Source organism: Salmo salar, chromosome ssa16 (assembly GCF_905237065.1).
Source record: "Salmo salar chromosome ssa16, Ssal_v3.1, whole genome shotgun sequence".
In the NCBI taxonomy this organism is placed as follows: domain Eukaryota; kingdom Metazoa; phylum Chordata; class Actinopteri; order Salmoniformes; family Salmonidae; genus Salmo; species Salmo salar.
The window spans coordinates 2,488,576-2,509,299 of record NC_059457.1 but is presented as its reverse complement, the minus strand read 5'-3'; the positions used below and the strand labels follow the sequence as shown (position 1 = coordinate 2,509,299).

Genomic DNA, 20,724 nt, shown 5'->3' with positions numbered 1-20,724 from the left:
ACAACATTCAAAAAAGTATTTTACACACATAATATGTGCCCATTACAATCTATGCAAGAATCGGAATGCATGGTTTGTCACCTAGAATTGAAAACATGTGAATAAAACAGTAAATACACAAATAATTACCACACAAAACATTTTCTGATAGTGATTGATTGATACAAATGGCAGTGCAGGCAGTCAATCACAGTAACTTCTTACTCCCACTCTGAGCCATTCAGTGTTGTTGTTTATGTAACAATCACATTCTGGAATGGAGAGAACGTTCTAACATCACGTGCATAAAAAAACTCACGCTGGGGCGACCGTTAGAGATATTTGGAACTCACAACCCATGAAAGGGTTAACAAAACACGGCTTGTAACAAAAATAAATAGGCTTTAAGGAAACACGGCTTGTAACAACAACAAAAAAATTAGCAGTAAGCTTTAGTTGTCTTTTTGCACTGAGTCAATTCCTCACGCTGCTGTTTCCAACGTCTTATCATCGACTCATTAAGACCAAGCTCCCGTGCAGCAGCTCTATTTCCTTTTCCAACAGCCAAATCAATCGCCTTCAACTTGAAAGCTGCATCATATGCATTTCTCCGTGTCTTTGCCATGATGAGGGTGACAAAATGACTACCGTAATCAGAATGATGGGAAGTTTGAGAGCGCTCAATTTAATCTAAACAGTAAACAAAAAAGTTGTTTGACCTTAACCCGTTCGGCAATTTCATTGGTCTAATGAAAGCTTCATGCCGCCAAAAAACTGAGCACGTCACAGAATGTGTTTTTTTGGAGAAAGAAAAATTGAAAGCGGGAAAAATCCATATATTACCCGCGTCATTGTTTAAGCCGCGAGGCTCAAAGCGTGGGAAAAAAGTTACAGCTTATAGTCCGGAATTTACGGTAGGTAAAAAGTATTTGAGTTTCCATGCATTAAAGTCCCTGGCCACTAGGAGGGCTGCCTCTCGATGAGCATGTTCCTGTTTGCTTATGGCTGTATACAGCTCATTGAGTGTGGTCTTAGTGCCAGCATCGGTTTGGTGGTATATAGACAGGGATGAAAAATACAGATGAAAACTCTCTTGGTAAATAGTGTGGTCTACAGCTTATCATGAGATACTCTGCCTCAGGCGAGCAATACCTAGACTTCCTTAGATTTCGTGCACCAGCTGTTGTTTACAAATATACATAGACAGCCACCCCTTGTCTTACCAGAGGCCGCTGTTCTATCCTACAGAAAAGCTTAAAACCCGCCAGCTGTATGTTATTAATGTGGTCGTTCAGCCTCGACTCTGTGAAACATAAGATATTATATTATTCCTCCATTAAGGGGTGAGTATTCGCTGTCCTGATATGTAGAAGCTATTTTCGGTCATAAGACACGGTGGCAGAAACATTATGTACTGGATCGTAAAACGGCAGCCATCTCCTTCGGCGACATTCAGAGTTCATATATATATATACTGCATTCTACTGTATTCTAGTCAATGCCACTACGACATTGCTCATCCCAATATTTATATATTTCTTAATTCCAATCTTTTACTTTTAGATTTATGTGCATTGTTGTGAATTGTTAGATACTACGTATTGTTGGAGCTAGGAACACAAGCATTTCACTACACTCGCAATAACATCTGCTAAAAATGTGTATGCAACCAATACAATTTTATTTGAATATATCATAGAATCATGTAGACGTTAAATGTATCTTTACCAGTACAGAGTCTGATAGGATAATGTAGGAAATAGTCGGAATGGCTTTGTCCTAGCAGGTAGAACTGAGAAGCTATGAACTGTCAGTGCTCTCTGAGTGGAGGGAGGTCGTGAAGGGGGTGTGATGGATCTCTCATGTCTTTGAGGAGTAAAATTATGGCTTCCTATCTACATTCCGTTAAAGTCACCATCCATGGCCAAAAGCGTGAGGGTAGAGCTGGGCAGCAGGGTGGCAAAATATATCCATCTGCATTGTACTCGCTCAAGCTCCTTCTCTAGCTCTTTGGTGCAACTGACAAGCTGAACATCACCATACTCCAGCACAGAATACTTGAATACATGAGCCCTTGTAATATTGTTATAAGATTGTTATAATATTCTTATAATCTATATACTGTATATCAGCAGCATGTCACCAGGTCAAATTCCTGGTACATGTAAATATTATTGATGATGCTTGTTCTGATTTTACAGCCCATTGTAACAAAATTATCTACAAACAGAAGCAAAATCACCATTACAATAACAACACAGTAACATAACAATAGTGTACCGAATCAGCCAACAAATTATGGAAACAACCTCACTAGTAAGTCCTAGCAATAATCAGTGGAGTAGGTTTTTAGTGTGTTACTAGCTAAGGGCACAACGCTTATACTGAAATATGCCTTATTGCATCATAAGGTACCTATGGCTGGATGTGAATAATGTGAAGTCAGTATCATCTGCCTTGGGGCTTGCCTAGCATGTAATCTTGTATTATGCCTTAGTGATTTCTTAGCTGATTATGGCCCACTTCTCATATGAAGTCTGTGATAAGTATACTGATCCATATATAACACTGGATTAGGATATGTCTTAACAAGTGTCATTCTGTTCTTAGGACAAAGAAGATCGTACATTTTTCCTGATCAAAGAGAGGTTTTGAAAGCGTTCTTTGACCAGGGATTGACCTGGAGAGGGTCGCCTCTGCTGGCTGAGGCAGCCAACAGAACTGGACTGTCGGAGAGTGTAGAGGTGAGGGTCATTAATGTTCTGTTTTTTATTCTGTGAAAATAAGAAATGGTTTTGTATTTTTGTAATATCTCCCTGGGTTCTGGGCAAAACATTTGTCTTAAGACTACTTCCTATGGCCTTACTGATGATTCACCTTTTATATAAGACAATAATTGAAAGCATCCTAACCTTCTGCTTCCTTGGGTGGTATGGTTCGGCAGTGTCAAGTCTCAAAGCATCCCATCACTCTACAAATCAAGAACCATCCATAAATCCAGACAATTTTACTAAGACACACCCAATATATGACCAGTACCAACTCCTGCTGTCAGGTGGAACGTTCAAAACCCCACTCTGTAGAACAAACAGGGCACACAAGTCTTTCATATCAACCAGCATCAGGTTCCTAAATCCAGGAAGACTAAACCGTAACTCACCACCTACAGTATACCTCTATCTATTTGTCTGTCTGACCTTGTCTTGGGAAGTATGTCCTGTGATATTTATGTTGTATTTAAGTGAAGTGTTGAATGTCCTGTGATGTGTTACATGTGTGCCATTATTCCCAAACAAATTCTGCTATGGAACAATGAATTATTCATTCATCCATTGTTGTCTGGCTATTGGAGTCCCTCACCTGGGCGCAATGCACTCCATACCTCTTCCCCTTGGCTAGCTATCAGAGGGTTATGACTTCAAATTCATAAAAAAATAACATGCAAATCCTGGATCCTATCCTCTGCTGTTGTGATAATAATGGTGATTCTTAAGTTATTTAAACTTTTCCAGTAGCTATTTGTGTTTTTCCTCTAGTTTCATATTGCCTGGTAAAAACAGATTCAGAACACCCCTCGCTGCCCCTCTAGTTGTGACACAATACAGATAATTCATAGTGTATGAGGGCTTCTTTTTCAATTTTTGAATTTTTTATTTCACCTTTATTTAACCAGGTAGGCTAGTTGAGAACAGGTTCTCATTTACAACTGCAACCTGGCCAAGATAAAGCAAAGCAGGGTGACACAAACAACAACACAGAGTTACACATGGAATAAACAAACATACAGTCAATAACACAATAGAAAAAGTATATATACAGTGTGTGCAAATGGCGTAAGGAGGTAAGGCAATAAATAGGCCATAGTAGCGAAGTAATTACAATTTAGCAAATTAACACGGGAGTGATTGATGTGCAAGTAGAAATACTGGTGTGGAAAAGAGCAAAAAAAGTAAATAAAACAATATGGGGATGAGGTAGGTGGTTGGATGGGCTATTTACAGATGGGCTGTGTACAGCTGCAGCGATCGGTAAGCTGCACAGATAGCTGATGCTTAAAGTTAGTGAGGAAGATATAAGTCTCCAACTTCAGCAATTTTTGCAATTCGTTCCAGTCATTAGCAGCAGAGAACTGGAAGGAAAGGCGGCCAAAGCAGGTGTTGGCTTTAGGGATGACCAGTGAGATATACCTGCTGGAGCGCATGCTACGCGTGGGTGTTGTTATGGTGACCAGTGAGCTGAGATAAGGCGGAGCTTTACCTAGCAGAGACATATAGATGACCTGGAGCCAGAGGTGTGGACTCGAGTCACATGAATTGGACTCGAGTCAGACTCGAGTAACAAATATGATGACTTGCAACTGGACTTTGACTTTAACACCAATGACTCGTGACTTGACTTGGACTTGAGCCTTATGACTCGGCCTGATTTGATACCCTCCCCAAGCCCAAATATAAAAAATTATGCTTTTAAAAAAAGTGTGCAGCGCATCAACTCTTCATTTAACGGATTACAGTTTGAATCGGACTGCAGCCAATCAAATTGTGCCAGCTGAGAAAAAGTTGTGTGTGGCAGTGCAGAGGAACGTCGGCAGGTGAATTCAGATGCAGCCCTTGGAAAGATGATACCCCAAATGTATTATTTTTGGATATAAAGACGACGCTGTATCAACAAAAAACGGATTTCAACTTGCAAAACATGCGGGAAGAGGCACAACAATTTCCAACTTTGTTCGACATTTGAAGCTGCACAAAGAACAGTAAGTCGTGGCTAATATAGCCGACAGCTATATATTTTATTACTTTACTAGTGTATCATGTAGGCTAACGTAATGTTAAATCAATGAGCCTCCACACAGTCAGTCAGTGCGGGAACGTGATCATTGCACCGAAGATTGAGCTACAACTGGCTAGGCCTGATGTTACTGCTGTTCCTATAACCATTGACATACGTTAGCCAACTGTAACCACACAGAGAGAGAGTGTGTGTGAGTGTGTTTGTGTTTGTGTGTTAAGATTGAACGATTCTGTACAAGCCTACATAGTTGATCACTATTGGGGGGGGGGGTCTTTCTCATGGTTACACATGTATTTCCATGGAAATATAACATTTATTTGTATAGTAATAAATATATAGATATTTTTAAAAGCATTCATGATTTGCGTAAATGTAATATACTAACTATTACTCTTGTTAAAACCTGCTAGGGACAGACGTTCCGCTAGCGGTGAATGCACCAATTTGTAAGTCGCTCTGGATAAGAGCGTCTGCTAAATTACTTAAATGTAAATGTAAATGTAGTATAACGTGGCGCGAAATACAAACACCTAAAAAATGCTATAACTTCAATTTCTCAAACATATGACTATTTTACACCATTTGAAGGATAAGACTCTCGTTAATCTAACCACACTGTCCGATTTCAAAAAGGCTTTACAGCGAAAGCAAAACATTAGATTATGTCAGGAGAGTACCCTCCCAAAAATAATCACACAGCCATTTTCAAAGCAAGCATATATGTCACAAAAACCAAAACCACAGCTAAATGCAGCACTAACCTTTGATGATCTTCATCAGATGACACTCCTAGGACATTATGTTATACAATACATGCATGTTTTGTTCAATCAAGTTCATATTTATATCAAAAACCAGCTTTTAACATTAGCATGTGATGCTCAGAACTAGCATACCCAGCGCAAACTTCCGGTGAATTTACTAAATTACTCACGATTAACGTTCACAAAATACATAACAATTATTTTAAGAATTATAGATACAGAACTCCTTTATGCAATCGCAGTGTCCAATTTTAAAATAGCTTTTCGTTGAAAGCACATTTTGCAATATTCTGAGTACATAGCTCGGCCATCTATTTTGACACCCACCAAGTTTGGCACTCACCAAACTCAGATTTACTATAAGAAAAATTGGATTACCTTTGCTGTTCTTCGTCAGAATGCACTCCCAGGACTTCTACTTCAACAACAAATGTTGTTATGGTTAGAAATAATCCATAGTTATATTGAAATAACTCCGTTTTGTTCATGCGTTCAGGTAACTATCCGAAGGGTGACGCGCCGGCGCGTTTCGTGACAATTTTTTTTTTAATATTCCATTACCGTACTTCGAAGCATGTCAAATGCTGTTTAAAAAACAAAAATATGCGATTTTTCTCGTAAAATAGCGATAATATTCCAACCGGGAGATGTTGTATTCGTTCAAACACTGAAAGTAAAACATGGAGTCGTCTCGAGCACACGCGCTCCAGTGTCATTGTTCCCAGAAGGACCAATCACAAAAACCCCTGCTGTTTTTCGCCCAGAGACTGGAGAGCTTTCATTCCACTTTCTGGCGCCTTCCTAGAGCCAATGGAAGCCTTAGAAAATGTGACGTTACAGCAGAGATGCTGTATTTTTGATAGAGATGCCCTAGTAGGAGAACAAATTGTCAGACAGGGCACTTCCTGTATAGAATCTTCTCAGGTTTTGGCCTGCCATATGAGTTCTGTTATACTCACAGACACCATTCAAACAGTTTTAGAAACTTTTGAGTGTTTTCTATCCAAATCTACTACTTATATGCATATTCTAGTTTCTGGGCAGGAGTAGTAACCAGATTACATCGGGTACGTTTTTTTATCCGGCCGTGAAAATACTGCCCCCTATCCCTAACAGGTTAAAAATATGAAATGGTATTACATTTGGTGAAGAGCACATTATGACTTGTTTAGGAGTCAAAACTCAAAGTTTAGGACTTGAGACTTGACTTGATACTTGACGGTCCTGACTTGAGACTTGACTCGGACTTGCCTGTCTTGACTTGAGATTTGACTTGGGACTTGAGTGCTAAGACTTGAGACTTACTTGTAACTTGTAAAACAATGACTTGGTCCCACCTCTGCCTGGAGCCAGTGGGTCTGGTGACGAATATGTAGCGAGGGCCAGCCAATGAGAGCATACAGGTCGCTGTGGTGGGTGGTATATGGGGCTTAGCTGACAAAATGGATGGCACTGTGATAGACTACATCCAGTTTGATGAGTAGAGTGTTGGAGGCTATTTTGTAAATGACATCGCCGAAGTCGAGGATCGGAACGATAGTCAGTTTTACGAGGGTATGTTTGGCAGCGTGAGTGAAGGAGGCTTTGTTGCGAAATAGGAAGCTGATTCTAGATTTAATTATGGATTGGAGATGTTAAATATGAGTCTGGAAGGAGAGTTTACAGTCTAGCCAGACACCTAGGTATTTGTAGTTGTCCACATATTCTAAGTCAGAACCGTCCAGAGTAATGATGCTAGTCGGGCGGGCGGGTGCGGGCAGCGATCGGTCGAAGAGCATGCATTTAGTTTTACTAGCATTTAAGAGCAGTTGGAGGCCACGGAATGAGTGTTGTATGGCATTGAAGCTTGTTTGGAGGTTTGTTAACACAGTGTCCAAAGGGCCAGATGTGTACAGAATGGTGTCGTCTGCGTAGAGGTGGATCAAGGAATCACCCGCAGCAAGAGCGACATCGTTGATATATACAGAGAAAAGAGTTGGCCCAAGAATTGAACCCTGTGGCACCCCCATAGAGACTGTCAGAGGTCCGGACAACAGGCCCTCCGATTTGACACACTGAACTCTATCTGAGAAGTAGTTGGTGAACCAGGCGAGGCAGTCATTTGAGAAACCAATGCTGTTGAGTCTGCCAATAAGAATACTGTGATTGACAGAGTCGAAGGCCTTGGCCAGGTCGATGAAGACGGCTGCACAGTACTGTCTTTTATCGATGGCGGTTATGATATCGTTTAGTACCTTGAGCATGGTTGAGGTGCACCCATGACCAGCTCTGAAACCGGATTGCACAGTGGAGAAGGTACGGTTTGGATTCGAAATGGTCATTGATCTGTTTGTTAACTTGGCTTTCGAAGACTTTAGAAATGCAGGGCAGGATGGATACATGTCTGTAACAGTTTGGGTCTAGAGTGTCACCCCCTTTGAAGAGGGGGATGACCGCGGCAGCTTTCTAATCTTTAGGAATCTCGGACAATACGAAACAGAGGTTGAACAGACCTGTAATAGGGGTTGCAACAATGGCAGTGAATAATTTTAGAAAGAGAGGGTCCAGATTGTCTAGCCCAGCTGATTTGTAAGGGTCCAGGTTTTGCAGCTCTTTCAGAACATCTGCTATCTGGATTTGGGTGAAGGAGAAGCTGGGGAGGCTTGGGCAAGTAGCTGCAGGGCAAGTTGCTGCAGGGGTTGCGGAGCAGTTGGCCGAGGTTGGGGTAGCCAGAAGGAACGCATGGCCAGCCGTAGATAAATGCTTATTGAAATTCTCAATTATCGTGGATTTATTGGTGGTGACAGTGTTTCCTAGCCTCAGTGCAGTGGGTAGCTGGGAGGAGGTGCTCTTATTCTCCATGGACTTTAGTGTCCCAAAACGTTTTGGTGTTAGAGCTACAGGATGTAAATTTCTGTTTGAAAAAGCTAGCATTTGCTTTCCTAACTGACTGCATGTATTGGTTACTGACTTCCCTGAAAAGTTGCATATCGCGGGGACTATTCGATGCTAGTGCAGTCCGCCACAGGATATTTTTGTGCTGGTCGAGGGCAGTCAGGTCTGGAGTGAACCAAGGGCTATATCTGTTCTTAGTTCTACATTTTTTGAAAGGAGCATGCTTATTAAGCTATAAAGTTCAATCCCTGTAACGTTGAAGAACAGTAAAGTTGAAGAACTGTAAAGTTGAAGCACTGTAAATTAACCATTCTTTTTTCCTCACAGCTCATAGAGCTCCACAAACAGGTGGCAGATATTTTTACGCAGGATACTTTGGGCTGCACCTTTCTCCATTATGCAGTGGAGGTGAGCTGCAAGGAGATTGACAAGTAAATCATAGACAACGGTAAGTAACTGACCCATCAAACAATGCAGTTGACTCCCATCCCACTTTAAAACCTGTTAGGGCTAGGGGGCAGCATTGACACGGCTGGATAAAAAACATACCCGATTTAATCTGGTTACCACTCCTACTCAGTAACTAGAATATGCATATACTTATTACATATGGATAGAAAACACCCTAAATTTTCTAAAACTGTTTGAATGGTGTCTGTGAGTATAACAGAACTCAAATGGCAGGTCAAAACCTGAGAGATTCCTTTACAGGAAGTGGCCTGTCTGACCATTTCTGGAACTTCTTTGCCATCTCTATCATTTACTAAGGATCTCTGCTCTAACGTGACACTTCCCACGTCTTCCATAGGCTCTCATAGCCCGGGAAAAAAGAGAATGTCGTCATTCCAGCCCCAGGCTGAAACACATTATCGCCTTTCTCAAGTGGCCCATCAAGAGACACTAGCTTATGCGCGTGACCCCGACCGCCCCCGCCTTTGGGATTTTTTCCTCTGTTTGCCGAAAAGGAGATTCCCTGTCGGAATATTATCGCTTTTCTACGAGAAAAATGACGTAAAAATGGATTTTAAACAGCAGTTGACATGCTTCGACGTACGGCAATGGAATACTTTGAATTTTATTGTCAGGAATTGCGCCAAGCGCGCGACACTTCTTTACTATTTCGGATAGTGTCTGGAACGCACGAACAAAACGCCGCTATTCGGATATAACGATGGATTATTTTGGACCAAACCAACATTTGTTATTGAAGTAGACGTCCTGGGTGTGCATTCTGACGAAGACAACAAAAGGTAATGACATTTTTATAATAGTAAATATGATTATGGTGAGTGCTAAACTTGCCGGGTGTCTAAATAGCGAGCCCGTGATTCCTGGGCTATGTACTTAGAATATTGCAAAATGTGCTTTCACCAAAAAGCTATTTTAAAATCGGACATATCGAGTGCATAGAGGAGGTCTGTATCTATAATTCTTAAAATAATTGTTATGCTTTTTGTGAACGTTTATCGTGAGTAATTTAGTAAAATGTTAGCGAATTCCCCGTAAGTTTGCGGGGGTATGCTAGTTCTGAACGTCACATGCTAATGTAAAAAGCTGGTTTTTGATATAAATATGAACTTGATTGAACAAAACATGCATGTATTGTATAACATAATGTCCTAGGGTTGTCATCTGATGAAGATCATCAAAGGTGAGTGCTGCATTTAGCTGTCTTCTGGGTTTTGGTGACATTATATGCTGGCTTGAAAAATGGGTGTCTGATTATTTCTGGCTTGGTACTCTGCTGACATAATCTAATGTTTTGCTTTCGTTGTAAAGCCTTTTTGAAATCGGACAGTGTGGTTAGATTAACGAGAGTCTTATCTTTAAATGGCTGTAAAATAGTCATATGTTTGAGAAATTGAAGTAATAGGATTTTGAAGATTTTGAAAATCGCGCCACAGGCTGGCAGTGGCTGTTACGTAGGTGGGACGAATTCGTCCCGCCGGTCCCATAGAGGTTAAGAATTAGAAAGTGATTTCAAGTACTGATATGACACTTTTAACGTTTCGATAATGGAACCGCTCTGCAGTATCACATACACTGAGTATACAAAACATTAAGAACACCTGCTCTTTCCATGACATAGACTGACCAGGTGAATCCAGGTGAAAGCATCTCAATATTTGTAAGGGCTGTCTTCAGGAAAGGACCAAAATGCACCAGAGTTAGTATTCATCCTTCAATTTAATTGGAAAGAACACTATACAAAAACAAAAAACAAGGAAACTGACAGCCAACAGTCCTGTCAGGTGCAACCACACTAAACAAGAAACAATTACCCACAAAACCCAAAGGAAAAACATGCTCCTTATGTGTGACTCCCAATCAACCACAACCCTCTACAGCTGTGCTTGATTGGAAGTCACACGGCCAAAATCAATGAAACAATAAAAAACACACACTCCCTTCTGCCACGTCCTGACCCAACTACACCCTCTACTGGTCAGGACGTGACAGTACCCCCCCCTCAAGGTGCAGACCCCGGGATGCACCTAAAAAAAGAACACACAAGAAAATCCCCAACAAAAAAGGAACACCTAAACAATAAGGGAGGGAAGGGAGGGTGGCTGCCGTCACCGACGGCACTGTGCTACACCCTCCCTCCCCAACCCATCTATCCTGGAGGTGGCTCAGGTGCAGGACGTGGACCTCGCTCCACCTTCGGCGTCGCCCACTTTGGTGGCGCCGATAGCTGCGCCGGGCAGACGGGCCACTCGGGCTGACCCTGGCAGACAGACCACTCGGGCTGGGCCGGAGGACTGGAGGGCCACTCGGGCTGGGCCGGAGGACAGGAGGGCCACTCGGGCTGGGCCGGAGGACAGGAGGGCCCCTCGGGCTGGGCCGGAGGGCAAGAGGGCCCCTCGGGCTGGGCCGGAGGGCAAGAGGGCCCCTCGGGCTGGGCCGGAGGGCAGGAGGGCCCCTCGGGCTGGGCCGGAGGGCAGGAGGGCCCCTCGGGCTGGGCCGGGGGACAGGAGGGCCCCTCGGGATGGGCCGGGGGACAGGAGGGCCCCTCGGGCTGGGCCGGGGGACAGGAGGGCCCCTCGGGCTGGGCCGGGGGACAGGAGGGCCCCTCGGGCTGGGCCGGGGGACAGGAGGGCCCCTCGGGCTGGGCCGGGGGACAGGAGGGCCCCTCGGGCTGATCCTGACAGGCAGGGCACTCTGGCAGATCCGGGCAGGCGGGCACCTCTGGCAGAACCGGGCAGTCTGGCCACTCTGGCAGTTCAGGGCAGTCTGGCCACCCCGGCAGTTCAGGGCAGTCTGGCCACCCCGGCAGTTCAGGGCAGTCTGGCCACCCCGGCAGTTCAGGGCAGTCTGGCCACCCCGGCAGTTCAGGGCAGTCTGGCCACCCCGGCAGTTCAGGGCAGTCTGGCCACCCCGGCAGTTCAGGGCAGTCTGGCCACTCCGGCAGTTCAGGGCAGTCTGGCCACTCCGGCAGTTCAGGGCAGTCTGGCCACTCCGGCAGTTCAGGGCAGTCTGGCCACTCCGGCAGTTCAGGGCAGTCTGGCCACTCCGGCAGTTCAGGGCAGTCTGGCCACTCCGGCAGTTCAGGGCAGTCTGGCCACTCCGGCAGTTCAGGGCAGTCTGGCCACTCCGGCAGTTCAGGGCAGTCTGGCCACTCCGGCAGTTCAGGGCAGTCTGGCCACTCCGGCAGTTCAGGGCAGTCTGGCCACTCCGGCAGTTCAGGGCAGTCTGGCCACTCCGGCAGTTCAGCGCAGTCTGGCCACTCCGGCAGTTCAGCGCAGTCTGGCCACTCCGGCAGTTCAGCGCAGTCTGACCTCTCTGGTGACTGTTGACTGGCGGGCAGCTCTGACGACTGTTGACTGGCGGGCAGCACTGACGACTGTTGACTGGCGGGCAGCACTGACGACTGTTGACTGTCGGGCAGCTCTGGTGACTGTTGACTGGCGAGGCTGGGTTGACACACTAGACTCCTGATGCGTGGAGCTGGTATAGGACGTGCCAGCCTGGAGACACGCACCTCCATGCTAGTGCGTCTGGCGGGAAACACCGGACCGAAAGGGCGCGCTGGCGGTCTTGATTGCAGGGTTGGCATCCCCCCTTCCGGCTCGATGCTCACCTTGCCCTGGCACCTGCGGGGCGCTGGTATTGGGCGAACTGGGCTGTGCGTCTGTATAGGCGAGATGGTGCATACCTCAGCGTAACATGACGCCCTCCACCTCCTATGCACCTCCCTGTAGTCACGGGTAGCTGGCTTACGGCTCTTCCCTGGCCTGGCCAAGCTACCCGTGTGCCCCCCCCAAAAAAAATCTTGGGGCTGCCTCTCGGGTTTCCTAGCCAACCGTGTTCCAGCGTAACGTTCCCGATGGTTCCTCTGTCCAGCTGCCTCCACTCTCCTGAGTGCCTCCACCTGTTCCCATGGGAGGCGATCCCTTCCGGCCAGGATCTCTTCCCAGGTGTAGGCTCCCTTGCCATCCAGGACGTCCTCCCATGTCCATTCCTCCCTTTTTCTCTCCTGTCGCTGCTCCTTCCTCTTCCGCTGCTTGGTCCTTGTTTGGTGGGTAATTCTGTAAGGACTGTCTTCAGGAAAGGACCAAAATGTAGCAGAGTTAGTATTCATCCTTCAATTTAATTGGAAAGAACACTATACAAAAACAAAAAACAAGGAAACTGACAGCCAACAGTCCTGTCAGGTGCAACCACACTAAACAAGAAACAATTACCCACAAAACCCAAAGGAAAAACATGCTCCTTATGTGTGACTCCCAATCAACCACAACCCTCTACAGCTGTGCTTGATTGGAAGTCACACGGCCAAAATCAATGAAACAATAAAAAACACACACTCCCTTCTGCCACGTCCTGACCCAACTACACCCTCTACTGGTCAGGACGTGACAATATTAGGAACGTGTTCCTAACGTTTGTTATTCTCAGTGTATAAACCCAATGAACATATTCATATTTTCCCTCACTGTTGTGGATCAAACATAACATGAATGATAGATATGTGTGAAATACTGTAGATAGGGCGCTTGTGTGCACATGGATACTGGATGCAATATCTGAATCCTGTCCATTTTTTAACACACATCACCTACCACTCTCTTGGATGTCACAGAAAAAGAGACGTGAGTCATATTGTCAACTTCCTTTAACTGATTTTCTATATGCACTCTTTGACACAGAACATCATGCAACCGGTTTCCACCGCCTATTACTGAGGTCAACTCTCTACTATTAAAGGTCTGTCCTCAAATAATAAAATTAAAATAGACCTAATTTATATGAATTACTCAGTTCCTGGATAAAGTATGTCAACTGGGTCAAACCTGGTGGAGGCCGGGGCTTGCCTCATGAAGACTGACCTTCAGGTAAATTAAATTGAATCAGGCTGATGGTTATCATAATTACCTAGCTCTAGTGTCAGGAATCCCACTTCCTGAGTCTGTTTTCTGCCTGAGCTGACTGTTTTTTGTTTTGGAGTCTGTTTCCTGAGGTTCCTGAATGCACCCTGTCTGGTTGCCAGGCGACGAAGCTAGGCGGGAGATCTCTTGATTACCCGCACCTGCATCTCATCAGCCATCTGCACATCTGGTCCTGATCATCACCTCTTCACTTCATAAGCTCTGACCTGACATCCATTCCCTGCCGGATCGTTAGCAATGAACAGTATGTTGTGTCAGCGTATCAGCCTCATGTTACCAGAGTTAGTTTTGTTGTTCTGTACTTTTCGCTGGTTACTCACCCCTGTTTACTCTGTCTACAGTCATCCTCCTGGAACATTCAACTCCCTTGCCTGGCTGTCGGTGGTTTCAGTGACATCATTGGATCTGCCTATTCACTCTCATCAACTCACCTCCGCTGCCACTCCGTCTCCTGGATTATTCTATTTTCACCTCGAGACTGTAAATAAATACTCACCTTCATTTTACTCACCTTGTCCTGGTCTGCTTCTGGGTTCAGCTTTAGAGAATCGTGACATCTAGTTCAGTAAAGGGGCCTTTTTTACTTGACCTTCAGGTAAAGGGCTCTATGAATCAGGCTGATGGTTATCACAACCAGCCTGATGGTTATAATAAAGACTAGCTATAGTCCAGTGAAGGCCTATTATTGGGGAAAATTGCTGTCTATACTTTGTGATGGTGATTAACGTTCTTCTCTGTCAGTGAGAATTGTAGCCCTGCAGGATTCCTGGCTGGTCCCATAGATCCACAATGGTCTTAGTACACTACACAGTCACCATGGTGAACTCACTGGCAACAGGAAAAAGCCTATTGTATGAGAATATTTTCCTGTTTTCTTGCCAATATAAAAAATGGATTTTATTTCAGTGTGTATGTTTTTGGGGCATCAGAATCAACCAAAAGTGTGCGCACACACACACACACACTCTTACATTTCTCTGTTTCATCCCCCTCTCCCTTTCTCTCACCCTCGCTTTCATCCCCCCTTCTTTTGCTCTCTTCCCCCTTCCCTCCTCTCCTCTAATCCCCCCTCTCTCCACCCCCTCATCCCTCTCTCCCGCCCTCCCTTCCTCAGGGTGAGACGCTGAAGCGGCGTGCAAAGAAGGCAAATGACCAGGAGCTGGCTGAGTACTTGGAGAACCGCCAGTACTACCAGATGATCCAACGAGAGGACCAGGAGACTGCTGTATGATGATCCCGCTATTTACTGCAACCGCACCACACTCTGTCTCTCTCTCTGTTTGCCATACCTAACAATAGAAAGCCCTGTACTGGATTCGAGGGAGGAGGGAGGTGTCTACCCTCTAACAGACCAGGCTGGCTACACCATAGAAATAGAATGACTATAGAATGACTATTACTATGGGTTACACTACTAGTATGGGTCAAAGTGTACAGGTGAGCCAGTGGAGGCAGGTCTTCATTTCTTCCTCTTGCTAGTGATGCTTCAGTTTGACTAGAGTGTTGAGTGCTATGTGTCAAGAGTGCATGTATGTTAACCGCTTTTCTTCTATTATGAATGGGTCCAAATCCTCTACACAGCAAGTGAATGGAAACAAAAGAGCAAGTGAAAAAAATAACAGCTTTATGGGGTATTTTCAGGTCTGGAGTAACTGTATCTGAATGTGGCTTCATGAACCTTGTATCTTTCTCCATATGCAATGTCAAGGTATCTACAGATATTGTGTAACGTTTGTGTCATTGAAAGAGGTTGCTTTTAACCCCCTAAAGTTTATTGCCTCAATCTAAGTAACATAATAAAAAAATCCCCATCAAAATCCACCAGTTTAAGCTAGAGATATTTGTTTGCATGGGCTACGTATTAATCGACCGCATCCGCCTATTGCGACCTTCCGCATCTGCGGTGGATGGTGGCCGAGCTAGAGCAGTGTTTGTCAGGCCATGAGACAATCAGAAAATCGGTCTTCTCACGAAACTAGGCCCACCCAGTTGGGAGCCAAGTCCACCCACTGGGGAGCCAGGCCCAGCCAATCAGCATCAGTTTGTCCTCACAAAAGGGCTTTATTACAGTACTCCTCAGCAGCCTCCCTCCCAGCCCTCAGACGATCCCGCAGGTGAAGAAGCTGGATGTGAAAGTCCTGGGCTGACGTGGTTACTCATGGTCTGTGTTTGTGAGGCCAGTTGGATGTACTGCCGAATTCCCTAAAACAACGTTGGAGGCGGAAATGAACATGAAATTCTCTGGCAACATCTCTGTTGGACATTCCTGCAGTCAGCATGCCAATTGCACGCTCCCTCAAAACTTGAGACACCTGTGGCATTGTGTTGTGTGACATTTTAGAGTGGCCTTTTATTGTCCCCAGCACAAGCTGCACCTCTGTAATGATCATGCTGTTTAATCAGCTTCCTGATATGCTACACCTGTCAGGTGGATGGATTATCTTGGCAAAGGACAAATGCTCACTTACAGGGATGTAAACACAACATTTGAGAGAAATAATCATTTTGTGCTTATGGAACATTTCTGGGATCTTTTATTTCATGTCATGAAAAATGGGACCAACAGTTTACATATTTTTGTTCAGTATATATTTCAATAAATTCCATACATTGTATTCATCTTTTATATATGCGTTCATATTGTCCATGGGTTTTTAGTGGATAGAAAATAGCCTAATGAATGAAAAAAGCATCTAATCAACAATGGCATTATTATCAATTAACTCTGCAACACTTCCAACTATTAACTTTTTTCACAACTGCCATCAGTTTGGCCCGAAAACATTTACGAAAAAGACATCTTGACATAGTAAAGTAAATAAAAGTGTGTAAAATGTTTTTATTTAATGCTGAAACCCTCATATTAAACACTGATTGTATACACTAAGTTAATGGTTTATATTTAGAATAATGTTTTACAGCTTTGTCGTTGTATTTTTTGGTTTAAAATCATCTTATTTGATTTTGTTATATATTTTACATGTGATAAGGCCACGCAGAAGGCCGGAGATGAATTACAGACACCTGTGATAATCTAAAGTACCCAATAAGGCCACTAGATGTCATCCGATAAATTCCATACATTCCTTGAAAGTTACTAAAATGTTGGTAGTTTCTGGTAAACTTTGAAGGTTTCCAGTAATATACCCTCCCTTTGCAACCCTAGATAGGATAGATGCTTTGCCGTATTGTATGAAGGCTCATACATACCTTTTGAAAATCTAGTGACCTCTGGATGTTCTTACTTACTCTAACGACAGTACAGTATGTTTGATCTGCCATTGGATATTTAACTTAAAGCTTATGTCTACCACAAATAAACCAATATATTTATGAAATACTATAGAAATAACCGAAATAACCGCATCCTAGTAACTCATTATTAAAAGCCGTTTTTGCACTGCCACTCTTATTGCTAAAAAATACTTTCTATTTCTCTGTGGTTTGAATTTCCTCTTAGTGCATTACCTTTTACAGTTCTTAGATATTTATATACCGCAGCTTTGAGATATTTTTCTGTACTCTGTCCATGTTTGTTACATAAAATGTAAATCTGATGTATTTTTCCAAATGTGTACTTTGCAATGTATAGTTTAAATAAGTGCAACATCCTTATTTACTTCTTGGAGGTGTCTTTAGCCCATGTAAAACTGCCTCCGTCTTGTGTTTTGGATGATGAGTGGACCAGAGTGGACTTAAGTGTGTATTACGAGGACATTTAAGAGTGTATTATGAGGACATCGGAAAGTTAACACTATATCCGCCAAAGCAAGTACAGACCATGATACGTATTCAATTCTACATAGGTTTCGGTTGTTATGTTTATTGTAATTTATTAACTCTGATACTTCTTACATTTCTGCTTCATTAGAAAACGTAATATAATGTCATTCTCCCTTTACTTCAGCGTACAAGATACACTTGCTAGATTAAAATGCATTTTTACATGCTATAAAAGTCTAGTAAGAATTCAACACATAACAATGAACTGATTTCCAATTATTTTTTTATTGCACACCATTACTACTTAAGTCAATTCTATACTACTCTACTGTTAGTATCTTTCATATATTAGCCAGTTAACATGATAATAAATCAGTTCACTTTATTAGCCTTATTTAGAAATTTGTCTAGCATTCCTTAGTCTCGATAAAACTTATTTAAACACTATTGTACTGTATGTGCAACCTGACTGCTCAGTCAAGTATCTTACAACATCGGTTTACTTATCACTTTACAACTTTACAAGTATTATCAGAAACATGGCTTGATTATTGGGAAATATAGATTTTTATCAATACTCAGACATCTTTGTAGACATGCCTATTTATTTGTTGCTTTTACAGGGTTATAAAACTTATTTGTGTGTGTTATAAATGCTTTGTTTCGAGTTTCTGTGCAATTCAGAGTTGGAGAATTAGCATCAAGTGATTGAGAATGTCAGAATGATTACTGCTACTGTCCAATGTGCAGTCCCTTGTAACTACAGGAGATTTCAAAAGATAATGTTTTTACTTATGAACCGCGACAAGAGTAATGGACAGATCTGTATGAAATGTATTTAAAAAAAATAGTTGTACTGTGCTGTATATTTGCTCATCAAGCCTGTTTACTACAGTTTATTTTGAAAAAATAAACCTTTTAACATTGATCGTCGCAGTTTCTGACTGTCACTACTTTACTTTCAAAAATCTATTTAGGGTTATTTGATACGTTTACGTTAGTTGAAGCATAGGGATCTTTGTTCAATTGGCTCTTCTTTTCTTAGGTAAATAGAATAAAGGGCATCTGGGCATCTCAGAGTAGGAATTTTCCCTTTTTGAACATAATGAATAATATTATATTGACAGAGGGTAACTCATCTCGGATCAGCACTCCTACTAAGACTATTTGTGAATACGAGCCATGGGATTGATTGGGGACATTCCTTGTGATCAGCAAACGTTCACAGATTATTTCATTGGTTGTTTCCTTACTTGATGGCTGGTCTTTTCTTGGGTTGGAAAATAGAGGACAACTTTGTAGAACTCAGCAGGGGAAGACTTCTTTCCACAAATTGGCCTTCATGTGACTTTTCCCAGCTTCCCAGCTGAAGGCTCCAATAGCAACAGACTAACAATGTCCCCCACGCATGACTGATCCATTTCACCATGAGGAGGGAACCGACAACCTTGGGTGATGATGGCATTAAACTCTGCCCTGAGAAGCAACAGTCCACAAAGCCATGAGAGAAATATATAAGCTTCTGCTTTTTACAGCTTTAATAGATGTTTGATATACATAAAGAAGCATGTGAATGTTTTTCCAAGATATACAGTGGAAGGATCACTGTATTTTTATCAAAGTGGATTGACAGGTTTTTCTAGATTAAACAATGAAACATAATTATACTGAACAAAAATATAAATGCAGCATGCAACACTTTCAAATATTTTACTGTTACAGTTCATATGAGGAAATCAGTCAATTGAAATGAATTAATTTGGCCCAAACCTATGGATTTCACATGACTGGGAATACAGATAAGCATCTGTTGGTTACTGATACCTTAAAAAAAATGGGCATCATTATCTCATCATGGTATTTCTGTGCATTCAAATTGCCATCGATAAAATGCAATTGGGTTCATTGTCCGTAGCTTATGCCTGCCCATACCATAGCCCCACCGCCACCATGGGGCACTCTGTTCACAACGTTGACATCAGCAAAACACTTTCTCACATGACGCCATACACGTGGTCAGCGGTTGTAAAGCCGGTTGGATGTACTCACAAATTCTCTAAAACAATGTTGGAGGCGGCTTATGGTAGAGAAATTAACATTCAATTATCTGGCAACAGCTCTGGTGGACATTCCTGCAGTCAGCATGTCAACTGCACACCCTGTCAAAACTTGAGACATCTGTGGCATTGTGTTTTGTGAAACAAACTGCACATTTTAGAGTGGCATTTAATTGTCCCCAGCACAAGGTTCACCTGTGTAATGATCATGCTGTTTAATCAGCTTCTTGATATGCCACACCTGTCAGGTGGATGGATTATCTTTGCAAAGGAGAAATGCTCACTAAAAGGGATGTAAACAAATTTCTGTGCAAAATTTGAGAGAAATAAGCTTTTTGTGTGTATGGACCATTTCTGGGATCTTTTATTTCAGCTCATGAAACATGTGACTAACATGTTGCATTTATATTTTTGTTCAATGTATAATAATATACTAACATAACCATACAGACATCCCAATCAACTTCAACAAAACATGTTGTTAATGAAAGAAACAGGGGTTGCTACTGTGTACACTGAGACCAACAGAGGGGCCACAAGATCCAAACGGTGCTCTATAACCCAGTGACCAAACCTTACACAAAACCTTACAGTATTTACATAGGTATTATTTATCCAACTGAATCATTCCCTGATCAAACAGGTGTTCCTCACACCAAAACAGAAGTCATGTGGACTTCATTGGGAAAGAAGGGATGAGAAGGATAAATGTTTATGACCATGGGTAAAAATGTGTACATGGTGGGTCTGTTGTGCAATAAGGACGCAGTGAATCATTGATGGATGATGTGAACAGCTAATTTGCTGGGTTGGAAAACCTGAGAATCAAGATGCAAATTACTGGTCCTAGTAGTGAAAACTGAAACTGTATATTCTACTTAGCTCTTTGGCTTGCAATTCACCTGCTATTCTGCAGGTTTCTCCCACACCTCTTTACATTCTTATAACAGACATGTGGTTCAGAATTTTGGATTGTAACATAACACTGACATAATATTTACATTTAAGGCTAAATTAAATGCATTATTAATATATTTGAGAGTCTACAGTGTTACTTGATGACAACAGGTGTATTTAACAATAATAAAAGGGATGTCACAAAAAAGGTGTAAGTGATAAACTTACTGTAAAACACGTTTGAAT

General features: G+C 42.8%; 1 long non-coding RNA gene across 1 annotated transcript; it reads left to right on the top strand.

Annotated features, from left to right (window-relative positions):
- The first annotated feature begins 387 nt into the window (after positions 1-387).
- On the top strand, positions 388-13,885 carry LOC123727751 (uncharacterized). Its single transcript, XR_006759627.1, has 4 exons — positions 388-424; positions 2,590-2,723; positions 8,739-8,859; positions 13,562-13,885. It is a non-coding gene; the product is annotated as an uncharacterized lncRNA (long non-coding RNA).
- The last annotated feature ends 6,839 nt before the right edge of the window (positions 13,886-20,724 follow it).